This window comes from Thermobia domestica, chromosome 15, assembly GCF_964235325.1.
Source record: "Thermobia domestica chromosome 15, izTheDome1.hap1.1, whole genome shotgun sequence".
Lineage (NCBI taxonomy): Eukaryota > Metazoa > Arthropoda > Insecta > Zygentoma > Lepismatidae > Thermobia > Thermobia domestica.
In genome coordinates this window covers 115,055,580-115,071,636 of record NC_137468.1, presented here as the reverse complement: position 1 = coordinate 115,071,636, position 16,057 = coordinate 115,055,580, and the positions used below count along the sequence as shown (strand labels likewise).

The 16,057-nt window shown below is 33.1% G+C and overlaps 1 long non-coding RNA gene across 4 annotated transcripts in view; it reads left to right on the top strand.

Annotated features, from left to right (window-relative positions):
- LOC145671209 (uncharacterized) overlaps positions 1 to 16,057 on the top strand; it is a 63,851-nt gene that overhangs the window by 23,722 nt on the left and 24,072 nt on the right. The window contains exons 2-3 of one of the 4 annotated variants that reach the window (XR_014128470.1): positions 776 to 1,085; positions 3,811 to 3,874. The exons of 1 other annotated variant lie outside the window; for it this stretch is intronic. This is a non-coding gene — a long non-coding RNA (uncharacterized LOC145671209). Of the gene's footprint in view, positions 1 to 775; positions 3,943 to 16,057 lie in introns of those variants that run through there. 2 more of the 4 variants (XR_014128469.1, XR_014128472.1) reach the window with 2 other exon arrangements.

Sequence of the window (16,057 nt, the reverse complement as noted above, 5' to 3'; positions counted from 1 at the left end):
TCACTTTAGCTTTTTTGTGATTTATCAAAGGCATCAAATGACTGTTTTGTCTCCTGTGAGATATTGATGTGTATGAAAAAGAGATTTTGGCGTCATCTGGCATGTTCTTTGTGAGTTGTAAGTATGTCATATATGACACTTACTTACTTCTCGTCGGAATTAAGTTAAAAATCTAAAATTCAAGTTTTAATTCATTTTTCAAGTTCCCAATATGAGGATTTCCAATACCGATTTTCTTTTTTCGTTAAAAGAAAAAATCATGCAGAAAGGGGTTACGAACATAAAATATTGTATAATGTTACACATATTGTTATGTAATTCAACAGATCAGAGTATACATTTTTATATTTAAGAACGTGAAATGTAGCACAATAGTACAGGAATCCAATAACGTTGAATACATATACATATACAGCACAATATGAACTCTGATCGAACCAGGGACCCTTTGTAATTAATATTTTATAGGTAAGACAAGGAATATGTAATCAAAATACATCGATTTAAAGTTAGAGCTGAAGAAGTAATACTGTTATTATTGCTAAAGGTTCTAGTTCAAAAAAAAAGCCAGAAATTTGTTACAGAAAAATGCTAAGTGTGATTTAAGATATCACAAACATAATAATAATAATAATAATAATAATAATAATAATAATAATAATAATAATAATAATAATAATAATAATAATAATAATAATAATAATAATAATAATAAGAGAACACCTTATATTCGAGCATGTTTTATTTTCTATTTTTTCATTTTGAATTTTAAAAGAGCAGCGTATTTTCGAAACAACTAAATTCATGACGCAACAATCAGTGGAACCAGAATCTATCAGCCAGCTTGTGGTAATCACGCCTTTGGAATGATGTATGGTCAGTTCAACAACTCTCCTCGTCGTTAATGTTGGTTTTCTGGACCAGGGTTCGCTACTTCTTTCTTTCAAGTAGCTCCCCATTTGCCTTCACGACGCTGGGTGAACGTAGCAATGCCAACACCAGATCCGGCGCTGCTTGACTTCGCTGATCTAATAGAAGAGCTATTCCAGTATGGTAAGGGCGTTGGCCATTTTATGGTTAACACGGTAAGTTATCTGACCTTACTCAAAGAGATTGCAGTCAGAAATATATAATACATTTCAGAATATGCGTAAAATCAGAGCTTACGCAATGAAAGCAATTCATACGACACAAAACAATGATTCAAATATCGCCGATATTGGAAACAAGTGAAAAGTAGTTTTTTAGTATCTAATATGGTTTATGTAATAACCTAGGAAAAATTCGTTTCATTAATGAATTTCATTCGCGTTTTTTTACTTATAGCTTCAAAACTTTCAGCATTTGGTTCTATCTAACTCAACAGTCGTAACTGAAATCAAGATTGAAGCGTTTGTTTCTGGTAGCAAAGGATATTTAATAAATGTTTAGAATCTATATGTTTTCGACAAAATTTCATTTTGCGTTCTGTATGTTCAATATGGTGCTCTGTATTCATGAATTCATAATTCGTCCTTTGAAGACGCATTATGAGTTCATGAATAGTAATGATATAATATAATATAATATAGTGTAATAATGATAATACTAAAATTTATAGCATAATAAAGAACAATTATAAAGCGAAATGTTGTTAGTCAGGGTGCGAAATCATCACAATGAGGTTTGACGGGGAGAGGGGGCGGAAGGCAAGAGGAAGGAATGTAAAAATACTCTTTCCAGTGGAATGCCGTCGACATAAAGGGTACATATATTTGAATATCCATAATTATTAAACTATGTGGAATTAGGGATGCAAAGCTACAAGATCATAATTAACTTTAATTATTTTCTGTTTCTCTCCATATCACTAGTTCACCCGTTAATTACATTTGAAATACATGTTAATTAGATATGTAATAAATTTGGTAACTTATAATTGTAGTGTCATTTTATTTACCCCCCATGTAGTCACTTATCTGTGGGGAACATTATTCCAAAAATATTAAGTGAGAGACCTATTAGTAGGGGAACTTTATCAAAAATAGTTCCACATGTTCAATTCCTCGTCATTTGGATTAGGGATTAGAATTAGGAATTAGATTTATGGGCTTTCAGCAACTATATCCTGTCACGTGTGAGGGATCACGTCCCGTCATACTGTCCGTGGAATGGGGTAGAAAGAAAGGAATGGGGAAGGAAGGAAGCTGTCTGGGAACATTACGTTAGGTATCATGCCGACATTTGTTTGATGTAAATGTGGAAAGTCCAGGAAAACTCACTTAGGATTGCAGGCTTGAAATACTGTTACATTTTTCGACTGAGTGTCCTCGCCAGGAATCTCATCATGTAGTAATTATGGAGATACTTGAATCAAAAAGTAACGAGTTTCGGTCAAGAAAGGCTAAAACTGATGCTGGAAGTAGATAATGTTGACTAGGCATCACCTAGCTCAACGCACATCTGGTTAGCATTCTTATCGACATTGTAAAACTGAAAAGTGTAGAGTGGCCGCGGTGACTCAGTGGTAGAGTGTTCACCTCGGGTGCATGGAGCCCTTAGTTCGATCCCAGCTCGCGCCAAGTAAGCTTTGTAGTGGACAAACACCGTGTTCGAGGGTTCTCTAGGGGTTCTCTCGTTTCCTCCCGCTCTCTTCATTCCACCATTTTCATTCATTTCTCATCATCACCGTCTGCTTTAGCCTAACCTGCATTAAACGTGGGACGTAAAACTTAAAGATTTCATTTCATTTCATTTATGAAAAATGAAAGTGATTTTAGTTATTTTACGATTCTCTAGTATGTTCTGGATTTTATTCAATATTTTTCTAAATGGCATCGAGAAAGATCTAGTCGAACAGATTTTAATTACCACAACTTATTGTGTGGGGCTACCCATAATGGTGACATTGCCGTCATTGCTATGATGTTCCCTTTCGATAACCATAATAGTGTGTTCAGGGCCGGATCCAGGATTTCTTGAAGGGGGGTGCACCAATAACTACCATTACATTTGATTTAAATTTTTAAGTTTTTAAATGCCTTTAGGCATCTGTGGTGTGAATGGGGAATATTACTTTGTTCTGTGAATCTTCTTCCTTCAACCTTCAGAAAATCGACTCAAGCTATTGCTTTTGCAAAACTAAACTTACTTTTAAGCCTCAAACGGATACATGACAGCAGAAAGTTTCGAAAAATGTTGCTTTTTTACTGCTAGGTTCTCATTTTAGATAGTATATATTTTCGGTGAAGGGGGCGCATATGCTCCGGTGCAACCCCTCTAAATCCGGCCCTGGGTGCATTCCAATATGCTGGTAGAACGAAGTCTCTCACACAAATTTATTTTGGATTCTGTCCTTCTAACTTCGACATCGCACAAGAACACAACGTAACATTAGAAAAATAGTGCACTTAGCGAAATAGGGTTTAGCCATTTCGAACAAATTACCAAAATGAAATGAATTGAAATATTCAGTAAACGTTTATCTGTTATGATTTGCAGATTACAGGAGACGGATAATAATTGAATGACTATGATGGAAGCAAATACTTGTGAAAAAGTTGATAGAATAAAGATGGCAGAAGGAAACGAAGAAGCTCTGAGAAGACCTATGGATACGCATGTTCATTTTTGAATAATACCTTGTTCAATGGGAGTTAAACCTCACTAACACCGTTGGGTAGACCACTGTAGTTACATATGAATAGATGTCTAAAATAACATTAAATAATAATAATAATCTGTTAATGGAAATGAATCTTAATACAACTGTATTTACTCAACTGCTGTTTCTAACTGTGTCTTACTAATATCTGTTAATTTCTCTTCCAGGCTAGTGCTTCTACTGGTCCAGTGTTGCTGTACAATGAACACATTATTCAAACAAATAACCTTGGTATTTACCTTTCAGTGGCACTCTTAGGCTAATCAATATGATTTATGAATTTGTCAGATGTAAATCTTTTTTTTTTTTTTTTTAAAAAAAACATATATTTAACTCTTCATGTATTCTGTATAAAGTTGTCTTTAATGTTTCCATTTTTTTTTTAAGCATTGATAAACAAACAGAAAAAGTTAGTTTTCATAGAAAGACGTAGGCTATAACCTTTCACCTTCATCAGCAAGGCATTATATTCGTTCTTTAAAATTCGATTTAGAAAGATAGAGGGGGACAAAGTAAGGGGGATATCGTACCTCTACAAAAAGAAAAAAGGAAATGCTTTCTATAAATTGCACAACGTCTTTCAGGGGAGACAAGCGAAGATCGAAAGCGAAAAATTAATGGAAGAAATAGGTTGCTAGGCAACGATTTTTTAACCCTTCAAATAAAAAGAAGAAAAATGTAGCTGATTGGAGAAAACTCCGTACGGGGACTGATGAAGCTTTTCAGTTATCTTGGGACTTTTCCTCTCTTTCCTAAGGGACACAAGGAAACGCGTTGAATGATCTTCGCCGAAGTGAGAGAGAGAAAGAGAGAGAGGGAGTGAAATCAAGGCTTCTACTACAAGAGGGTGGTAAAACAGGAGGAAAAAGGGGGTAGCCTAGTTAATTGTACTTCTTCGATCTGTATTCACCATCAGCCTGTCTGCTGGACGAGCTGGCCCTCTTGCGCGCATGTGCAGTAATTCTCTCGCAACGCAAATCACGTCGGTTTGAGAAAAAAAGGAGTCTCAGGGGTTGTGTGGATGGGGGATGCAATTAAAACTCCAAGAATCGCCTGGTCGTCGCAGAAGTAAGTCAAAGATGGGAGGGGGAAGAGAAGGATTTTATTTTCTTTCGATTTTTTTTAGAATTCTCCTTTTTTCCTTCTTTCCCGTCTTGTTTCGTTGCAGTAGAGAAGGAAGGGACTTAGAGCTGCCACTAACAAGTAGGGGTTGCTGGAGTGGACGGGCAAATTGGAGGAATTCAGATGAAAGTACACGAGAAAAATGTATCTTTAAAAAAAATACGAAGGGGGAAGAAAAATCAAAAAGAAAAGCGGAAAGATGAGACCCGACGCAACGAAGCTAACAACAGAGAGAAGACAAGAAAACGATCTTAGGTCTTGTTAAATACCTGAAAACAGCAGAAAAGAAGCAAAAGAGAGAACTTTCGTCCTGTAAAGAGTAATCGTTTGAAATTTTCTTTGAAGGAAAGCCAAATAATGTAACATTGTAAAATGAAAATTGTTCATCGTGAAGAGTTAAGTACAATTACATTCAATACAGTAGAAATAGTAAAGCTGCCTTTTGCCATTAATTTTTAATTTTTAAAATAATAATTACCTATTTTTACAAAAGAAATATCTTACACAAGCAATACAGTTTAGTAAAAATTAAATTAATCATTTAGTATAACGTCCGCTATAGATATACTCTTAACGTGAAAGAAGACTGCTAATAATAGACACAAATGAATGCAGATACAAGAATTGGAGGAATAAAGACAGTCAAAAGAAATGAAGGAACTCCGAATGCGGCGTTGTTCCTACTACCACAAACTCGCATAGTCTGAGGCCTGAGAATGGGTTACTTCGCAACAGAGCCCAGTCTCTACAACTTAAATGCGGGTACGTGGCTCAGTGGTAGACCGCTCTACTTTGGGGTGAGGGACGCTTGGTTAAATACCCGACCACGCGAGTGTATAATGTACAACATCGTGTTCATGGGTTTTCTCGTGGTTCTCCCGTTTCCTCTCACAATGTCATTCCACCAATGATATCATAATCATTCACTTTAACTACATACCTCTCCATGCGATAACCATGAGATGTTAAACTAGAAATTTCGCTTAATTTCATTTCCACAGCTTAAACAACCTTCCTACCATTTTCCCTCTTATTTTTAATTTTGCTATGGCTTCATTTTTGCACAGCAGACAGTTAAAAATACTTAAGTAATGCTCAAACGTTTAAACTTTGCTAAAATCAATTCGCATATAGTGTGGTTGCTAACCCAGAAATAATACTGTATCCTTCTATTCAATGAATATTTGAGCGTTAAACACTTTTTAGAAACAAGTTTTGGTCTATTTTTAACACGTCCAAAAATCTCGTAAAGTGTTATTACGTCAAAAATGATCTTCAAACAGTGATAGGACACTTTATACATCACCACCTATACATTTTTTTCCCACATACTCATCGTTCACATCAGAAGCTCAAATACATTTTGAGCGCTCTTAGGAAAGTTTCTTTTAAACTCTGTTAAAACGCATTCTACATATTTTTTGTTTACTCACATAAAACTTCAGGACACTTTTGTACACCATAAACAATGACTAAAATTGGTTTCTTAAAAAAAATGTCCAAACTATGTTCAAAGACTAATTTATTTCTCGCAGTGATATTTTCACGATCCTTATAATCTAACCTTTTGACTAAAATCACTCCTTATATCAGTCCTTTAATCTTAGTCCTCTTTTATAATATTTTTCTCACTTTTTCTATTGTCCTACCTTCGAATTTAAACATAACTTTTTCTAACAATAGTACTAACTACAGTATTTCTTTCTTAACCTCAACTGAAGTTATCTTTAGGTGCAGACATAGATCCCAGTGGCCTATATCACTAAGTTTTGTTATTAATAATTGTTTTGCAATCTCTTCATTTGAAGAAGTACTTTTTAATATAGTGCAGTTCTACTAATCGTTCTAGAAATAACTTATTTAAACTTTACTATTTTCTTAATCATTTTTGCATCTTTTTACAGGTTTTGAACAAGGTGTAGATTTTAATTCTTGTTGTCTATATTCTTAATAATGTATTACATTTTTAAGTATTTTACTATATTTTTTAAATGGAGAAGTACTGTTTCTTAAGCTATATAGTCTTATTTTTAATTGTTTCTTATTACGCATCATTCACGTTACATATAAAGCTGCCATAGGAGTAAATATTTGTTAATACTCAAAAACGTTCACATAATATTTTATGTTTTAAAGTAATAATGTTGTTTTTAATTATTATTTGTTTATAATCAATTTTCTACAACTTAAGTAATAGACTTTATACACATAACTACGTCTACTGAATGGTAAACATTATTTGCCACTTTCAGCTTACTCAAGAATGACACGTTAACTAAACTTGACTACATTTAACCATTTATTTTCGGAAAACGAGTTACAAACATTCAGTTAGTTAAACGTTTTCCTGATAAAATTTAAACAAAAACATCTATAATCTTAAACATGTTGGAAACTCCATCGTTACACCCTCCGGTTGCAAAGGACTGATTAAGTTAAGAAAGTTAGCAAACGATTAAGCGTTTAAAGCTGAGTAAAAATATTTTTAAAAAATAAGAAAACGTTTGATCATAAAATGATATTAAAAAACATTTAATTGCAAAACGTTTCGGATCCCGTACCCAAGTTGAAAACATCAATGTCTCGGTGGCACTCTACCTGTGACAGACATTAGAGTATTGCCTCAGACCACAAGCAGTAGGCAACCAGGTACCACTGAGGAACAATATTAGTAACATGGTCTCGCTCATCAGTAATAACTGTCCCACAATTACAGATAAACCATTGCAGTAGGATTATCAGACTTACCAGTTTCTACTGTACTACCGTAACTGACATTAACAGGATATCAATGTCCATTATATCACCTTAAGATCCGAGTTACCAACCCGAGTCCTTAAGGCCCTACCTTTTAGCACATTTTAAGATTATTGAAAAATTATTTATCTCTACATAGTAGGCATTATGACCAATTACATTATAAAAAAAATTGACCAATTTATTATTTACAGTTATATACGTATTAATAATAACTTTTGTTAGTTTCTGCAACTTAACATCACCTTCATCAGATATACAATGAGGGTACATTCTAAGAATATTAGTTAATTATCTCCACAGCTGGATCATGGCCATATGGTTTGTATATCTATATACGTGTCTTCGGAACGATAAATTCGAGTTTAATTGTGAATTTCGTTGGAAGATCATGTAGTTCGGATCTCATGTTAAGCTGCATGAACTGGCACAAATCCCAGGGGAAGTCCCCTCCAATCTTGGAACTCGGGGGGGGGGGACTGTTTCCTCCAATAATCCGATATGAAATGTGTTTTTTTGGGGGGGAATGTGAAGATTTGTGTCCGATTCCACAAAGGAAAGTGAGATGAAATTGATGTCCCCCAGAATAAGCCTCAAATCTGCCCGCCTCCCAATGTTGAAGACAACTCTGCTCCCTGATCCTCCACAGGATTGTGTTTCAACTTTACAAATATTTTGAGCATCACTTAACAAAAAAAAAGAAAGAAAGAAAAACAAAAAAGAAAGAAAGAAAAAGAAAAAAGAAAGAAAGAAAGAAAACGGTCTTACTTGTCCCCCAATGTTGAAGACAGATTTGCGCCGCTGGCTGTATGTCTATATTTCTCGGTACTGATAAATGCCGCCCACTTCCAAATCAACCAACTTACATATCTTCAATAATTAAAGGAGATCACGCCGATTTATAAACAACCAATTAGCATCTTCTATCTTATCACAAAAAAATTTTAATTAGATGCAAATTTTAAACAATGACTTTTCTATGGTTGTGTTAAGGTGTATACTTAGAATGTATCTCCCTAAGTGTCTGATGAAGGCAATGACAAATTGCCAAATGTGTAGAACGAATTATTATTACCATCAGTATAAGTTATGGTCAGATTGTTATTTTTCCTCAGTAACAGGTAGATCCAAGCTAATATGAATCGTATTTAAGAGTACTACTAAGAAAAAAGAAAAAGAAAAGGATGAAAAACCATCTGTTTAGTTCGCCATACATGTTAAGTACGCACAAATATAAGGAACATACATTACGTGATCAATTTTTCTCTTCAAAATTAATTTTATCTGTGTTGTTAAGGTATCATGCCAAATTTTGTGATAATGGGGGTAATCAAATAATGAATTCATTAGATCAATGTTTCTCAAAGTGTGGGTCGCGGGCCATTTCTTTGGTAGGTCGAGAGTTTTTCCTTTTAATTGTGACAATTTTATTTTGATGTAAACGTATGTTGTAAAGTAAGTACCATTCAGGAATTGAAAATTAAAGAGCGTTTGTTAATGAGGTGAAGAGTAAGTGGTTATCCAGAGCCCTGTTCTGTTGTACAGTCAGTAGAGATGCTAGGTTAGGATGGAAAGAGAATGGGTGAGTCAAAATCTGTCACGGGGTAGGGCATTGCGTTGAGAATAGTGTGAGCTCTGTGTTACCTTTATATGGAAAAATTAGAATTATGATTTACAAAATTGAAATACCACCATTACGTAGAATGACAATGTGTATTTGAATAAAAGTAGGTGGGCCACAAAGTACTTTTTAATATTTAATGTGGGTCGCGGTAACAACAAGTTTGAGAACCACTGCATTAGATCATTAATCATTAGATCATTAACCAAATTATATTGTTCTCATTGTGAGATTCAGACTAAAGATTTTTTGGGTGGTGATATGGAACTTGTTTATTTAAGATTATTTATTTTCGTTTTCCTATGAACATTAGCTTAGCATCTATAGAATTTCTTAATAGTGATGTAATCTATAGATTACACCACTTTTCCATTACTTTAAATAAGCCATAAAAACCTTCATAACCAAAGAAACTTGCTGACTAAATATTTCTTATAAAATTATAAATTTAAAAACATGTCTGAATATCAACATTAAGTATTAAAAACATATTTCAGTTACATAAATGATATTACGTTTTCCTTCCTCAACAGCTTAAAGTGTATTTTTCTTTCTTTCTTTTTTCTTTTCTTTTTTTTTTTTTTTTACACAAGTATTTTCTTGAAGAGAAGAAACGGTACATTATTTATCACTTCATTCAAATGATAATAAAAGATGATTCGCAGTAAGGGGTAGGATTTGTGATGCAGAATGTACAGATGCAACTCGAAGGTTACTTGAACTAAACATGTTGTTACATAGCCTACGAAGAACTCAGACCAACCAAAATGACTTATCATCACATTGCTCGCATTGATGTTATTCTTCTGAACCGGAATTCTTCATATCTTAATTTAACAAACTTCCTCAAAATGTTAGACTAACAAAATACTCGAAGCTCTACTGTTTATAATGGTTTGAAGACCTATGAAATTTATATAGCTAATTGGTCCAATCATATGTTTAGCATTTTCAAACTACAGAGGAGATAGACTACTCGACATAATCACTCAAGCAATAGCAACCGATTCGCTTATAGTTTCGCGCGAAATATACCATAAAATTACATTCCGACACTTACATTTTATTCTACTTACTGTGCGCTCTAAGTATATATATATATATATACAGTAAGTATATATATATATATATATATATATATATATATATATATATATATATATATATATATATATATATATATATATATATACAGTTCAGAATATATATTACAGTTCATTTCTTCTGAACAACACTTTAACGAAATCTCTTGTTTCCTATTTAGATCTCAAGTCCTTTTTTAAAAACAGAAATCCTTTATGTTGGATACAGTTCAGTATGTCAAATGATTGACAGTATCTTAGTGGATTGTATTTAGTGTTATTTTTACTTGTTTGTTTGACTCTGTTATGTTGTTATTTTTGTTCCCATTGTTCTTTAAATATAATTTAAAGTGGTACATGTTGTATCTGGATATTTTGAAATAAATAAATAAATCTTTGAAAAAAAGTGTTCAGTGTTATTTCCGGCGAAACCAAGCCAATTTAATTTATCAATGCACAAAACCAGAATCTCGTATATAAGTTGAAGCCTCCACAAATATTACACCTCCCAACTCCTCTTTCAAATGTTGATTTTGACTCTATACTATATAAAGTCTCAAAACTTAAATGAATTGTGAATCAATTTTTCAAATAAGAAAATTATGCTATTTTCCACGTAGTTTTAAAATGTGATAATTTTCTTATCCCTTTTTTAAAGAATAATGTGAAAGAAGGTATTGTCCAGTATCTTAAGGACTGTATTTTTGTGCTATGGTTTTATACAAAAAAAAAAAAAAAAGAAAAAAAAGAAAGAAAGAAAGAGAGAGAGAGAGAAACCTTTCTTCAGTTCGCTTTTACTTAGTACATTATTAAGTACCCAAAGTCCAGTATTATATTTTTGTTAAGGGTCTCTAATCAATCCATGAAATTAACGATTTCAGATCAAATTCTCCGGAAGAGAAATAAAATACAAGGAGGAGTCGATAGAAAAATTCTTTCCCAGGGGATTTGAAGTCATCACAGTAAGGCATAACAAGTGAATCTGAAAGTTTTAAAGGATAGTAAAGGAGTAAATTTCGTTTCAAAATATATGTAACCAATGTTTTCGTTAACTGAGTTGCCCAGGCACAACAGCTACAATATGTTATGGGTCAGTCTATGACTATGAGGTTTCAATGGCTCAACGTCTACCACAAAAAAAGAAAGTGTGCTTTGTCTTGACAATCAACCAACTGGTAAAGTACAGAATAGTTAGCGCATTGACGCAGTAAGACTGAGATCCGAGTTTAATCACTGGCTCAGTCTCACTTTCAATTTAGTACAATTCGCAGCTATAGAGCACATGATGGTTTAGTTTATTTCCTCCGCCTGTAATTCATAAATAGTAATAGGGGCCCATATAGCTGTTTGGAGATAAATATTGCAACACTAACCATGTCGATTATAAACTGTGACATATACATGTTAAGAAATATAGATCGTAAGATTGACTGATAAGTAATGATTTTGATTATTAGTATTTGTATATTTTATTTCCCATTAAAAGTATAAGATTGGCAAATATGAAGTTAAAATGAGTAACAACAAAAGAATCATTTGCACATTTTTTGTACTAAACTGAATTTTTGTAAAACACTTATGTGAGAAATTTCTGTTAAGATTAGTGAAAGATCGCTTTCCTTTCATAAGTTATACTATATTGCTGATTTACCATATGTGTTGACTTTTAACAAGTTCAGATTCATATGTATCTCAGTAGCATTGATACACTAGGTGTTCATACGTTTAGTTCATTTTAGCTTCAGATAGCTCAATTTTGACATTTGATTTGTCATTCAAATAAAATTTATACTTAACAATAATGTATTTCTTAGTTGTTTACTTTTCTTTTCTCTATCTCTCTCTCTCTCTCTTGAACAAAGTATATTAGTACAGTATAACTATGATTCAAACTGTACAATCCTTCTCCCTCTCTTTCGTGTTTAGTAAAATGCGATTTTTTTTTTTTTGAAATAATAGCATGCTCCCCTCCAAATACTCCTGATGGGTGAGCACAAAAGAATTAATTTCACAACCATTCACTTTCATCAGTCATCCGTCTCCTTTAGCCTAAAGGCATAACATGGAACGTCAAACTAGAAAAAAAAAATATATATATTTAATTTTTCCAAGTCAACGCTTAACACACACATATTTCTCATGCAGTAATTAAGGTACTAGTTTAATTTAGTTAGATCAAGAATCGATGGGGTGGTTCTATAAACTAGTTATCTCGGAGACGAGATAGTGTAATGGGGACGGCCTCTACGGTTAAAGTTGGCCTTGCACTATAGTCTGTACACCTGTCAACTGTACTGAACTGCAAACACTGGCCGTGGTTTGAAGCCCATGTTACTAACAAGTCGTATCTTTCATTACTTCATGTTGTATACGGACTCAATACACAAACACTTAATTGAATTCGGTTAGAGAACTTTTTCTAGAGATAGAGAAAATGACGTTGCTACACGATGTCAGATGCCGTCCAAACACCATTCAGTTGAACATGCATTAAATATTCGACAACACCTTTTTTATGAGTTGTAACATTAGAAATACCTTTTTTAAAATTTTTAATAATGCTGTAATAATACGAAAAGTGATCTTAAGCTTTCTAATCCCAAAATTTTTACTTGTGGTTTTCGAAAAATGCTCAATATCTAAGTTTCAGCTGAATCTTCAGCTATAATAATATTTTGCAATAGTTGGAAAAGAGAACTTCTACACATGTAGAGTATTGAATTGACAATTCAAAGTCCAAGATTCGATTCTTTTGCAGCTCAACTCAGCTATCAAGTTTTCCCCTTTTCTTTTTTTTAAAAAAGAATTTGGCATATACTTCTTCTCTTCAGAATTATTGTAAAATAAAATTTTGGAAAAGACGCTGCACTAAAATTAAAAATTCATGAGTAAAGTGCATAAGTTCATTCAGAAAGAATAGAGAGAAAACTGAATAACAAATGAAGAGCAGAAACAAATGTATCTAAGTACGTACAACACAAAGTATATAACATCCAAAGCTTCCACTATCACGATTGTATTACTCATTAAACTAAAATTTAACATAAGTTACATCCTGGATGAACAAAAAGTTTGCAGCAAATATATGAAACACATTTACCTGCTGCATTTATTAGAACACAACGTTACAAAAGTTACAGTATTGTATTCTAATAATTACCAAAAATCTTTTTAAAGTATATTTACATTAATTTTGATTCATGTTTTCAATTAATCAAACATTAAAGTTTAAATGTTAATTTCAAAACATTGAAACACAAACAAGTGAAATTGTACTTATCACATACAAAGAACTCAAACCGTATCAATTATTAAAAATCACGGCACATTTTAAAAAATGTATATAGCTGTAAATAGTATTATATACCAAGGTATGTGATTCTGTGTATAAATTTGACTCCAGCCTTTTCACGACAAAATAACTGAACTCTTCGAAATATTAAAAAAGAAAAAAAAACAGTTGGATTGAGCTAAATTGTATCAATTCACTTTGATAATCAATTATCCACAAATTGAAATAATTGTCCATCAAAGTGTTCATTGGATACGATGATCCCTGAATACGAAAATCCCTGAGGGAATACGAAAATCCCTGAAATGTTAGATAATCCACACGACATAACTGTAATAATTGGTTGCAGACTCCAAGGCATATTTTGTTCACCTTTATATACAACCTACTTTCTCCTTTCATTTATTTCTCCCATAAAACTTATTCTTCCTTTGTGAAGAATGACGATTCTGTTATAAAATTCTTAAAATATTTGCTGAAATAAGTCTATCTGAAACATGTACGTCCAGTCCAAACAAAACTTGACTTTAAGTAAGGAAAACCTAATGCACTCTAGTGAGAACAATAATGGAGAGATATATGCTAGGAATAATTACGAAAGAAACAATGGCCTCTATTTCATAGACACAAGATGTTTATAACGACTCCAGACAAAATGAAATAGAGATGGAACGTTCATAAACCTTAAGAAACTGATGGAAGATGGATGATGTGTATGGATTATTTGAGACAAGAATCGAATTGAAAGACTCTCTTTCATAAGCAACGATTTATCTAGTACGCACTAACGTACATTTGGGTTTCCTGACTTGAAGTTTGTTCAACAAATACTGCTGTTAAGAAACTCAGAACCAAAAAACTCATAGCAGTGCCATTTCATTATGCCTTGCAAACATAAACTTATGGCAATATAGGCTGCATCATTGTATTTCTCTTAAAATTCTAGCCCAGTTTGTATGATCCCTTTCCTATCTAAAACAGTCTAGCGAGATGCAAGATTGCCGACTTCAAGATGGCGACCCATGGCAAGCCTACCCTCTAATAGATGTCTACTTCCTCCCAATATCTATTAATGTGATTTTGTTTTCCATTCCTCTACTCGTTTTACAAATACCCTGAAATTTTCAGACTTGAAACACGGTATTCTGAGCTATTCTAATCAATCAGGTTTTTGGCTACTGCACTCGTCTTTATGGACTGAAGACTTTAAGTTTTGCTTTCGCTCGTTTCTTGATATCCCTCACTTCGCTGCTAGGATTGGTCAACAAAGTCGATTTCGACCTCGCCAGGTTTACTTGTGGGAGCTCCTTTGATTGAACACCTGGTCTTCGCAAACACCTCACCACTTTCTAGAACACTCGGTCTCTGAGAGGTACCTACACACACTCCTTGGTCGCAAGAACCTTGGATCCTCTCACCTTAGGACGCTTGGTTTCTGGATTCCTACAAACTCACCAACAAGCCACCAAATATCTAAGAGAACTTAATATTTGAACTGTAATGATCTATTACTGTACATAAAGGATTTTTTGTAATAAAAGATGATTGGGAAAGTCCAAAATTCCCGTGTATAATTTTATCTCTACCTTAAAGGAACAATTTTACAATAAGAATGGAGAAAAACTAGTAGGAAGAAATGAAAATGAAGTCTTTAGTTTAACATCTCTAGATTATTCTGTAGGTTAAAAGAGACAGAACCTAGTCATTAAATGAATGTAAGTGAAAGACGAGGAAAATTGGTATAATCAATCATCGCAAAAGAAAAGGAATCCCTTTGCACGTTTCTAAGCCAATATGATTACAGAATTGCAAAAGGGTATGTAACTTCAATATGTGATGAAAAATATTATACTAAACTGAACTTCATATAGTTACAGTCAATGAAGGACTATGGCCGACTTTCGCTTGAGTAATAAGTGATCAGCACATATCACCTCTAGTTGGCGTTATTCTACCTTTCTAGACGGAAGGTCTCTACCTTTTCACTCAGGTTGTCTCATCACGGAAAGGTGTGTGGAAATGATGTCTAGTTTTGGACAGTATTCTATATCAGATTTGCCTCGTCTCGCATATCGTCACGAAAATTTTGTATTATCTCATCCCGTCTCGTGTGTAATCCTAAAAATAAATCCAAATGCTGGGTCAAAACTACAAATTTTATTTCCGCCGGGAAACAAACTGAAGACGTAAAAAAGGAAATAACTATCGGAAGAAATAGTCATCTTGAAAGGAAATAATTAAAAATAAGCAACTTTTAGTTACGACCGATACCTAATGTTGAATGATCTCTAGACAAATGGCAAGCAGCATGTGTATCTTTAGTACACATTCCTCTGTTTTGATTGCACATAGGTATATATATATATATATATATATATATATATATATATATATATATATATATATATATATATATATATATATATATATATATATATATATATATATATATATAGTGTGTGTGTGTGTGTATTGAATGCGAAGCAAGTATGAAAGGCACGTCCCCAAAATTAAGAAATAAAGGAATACAAAAAGAAACA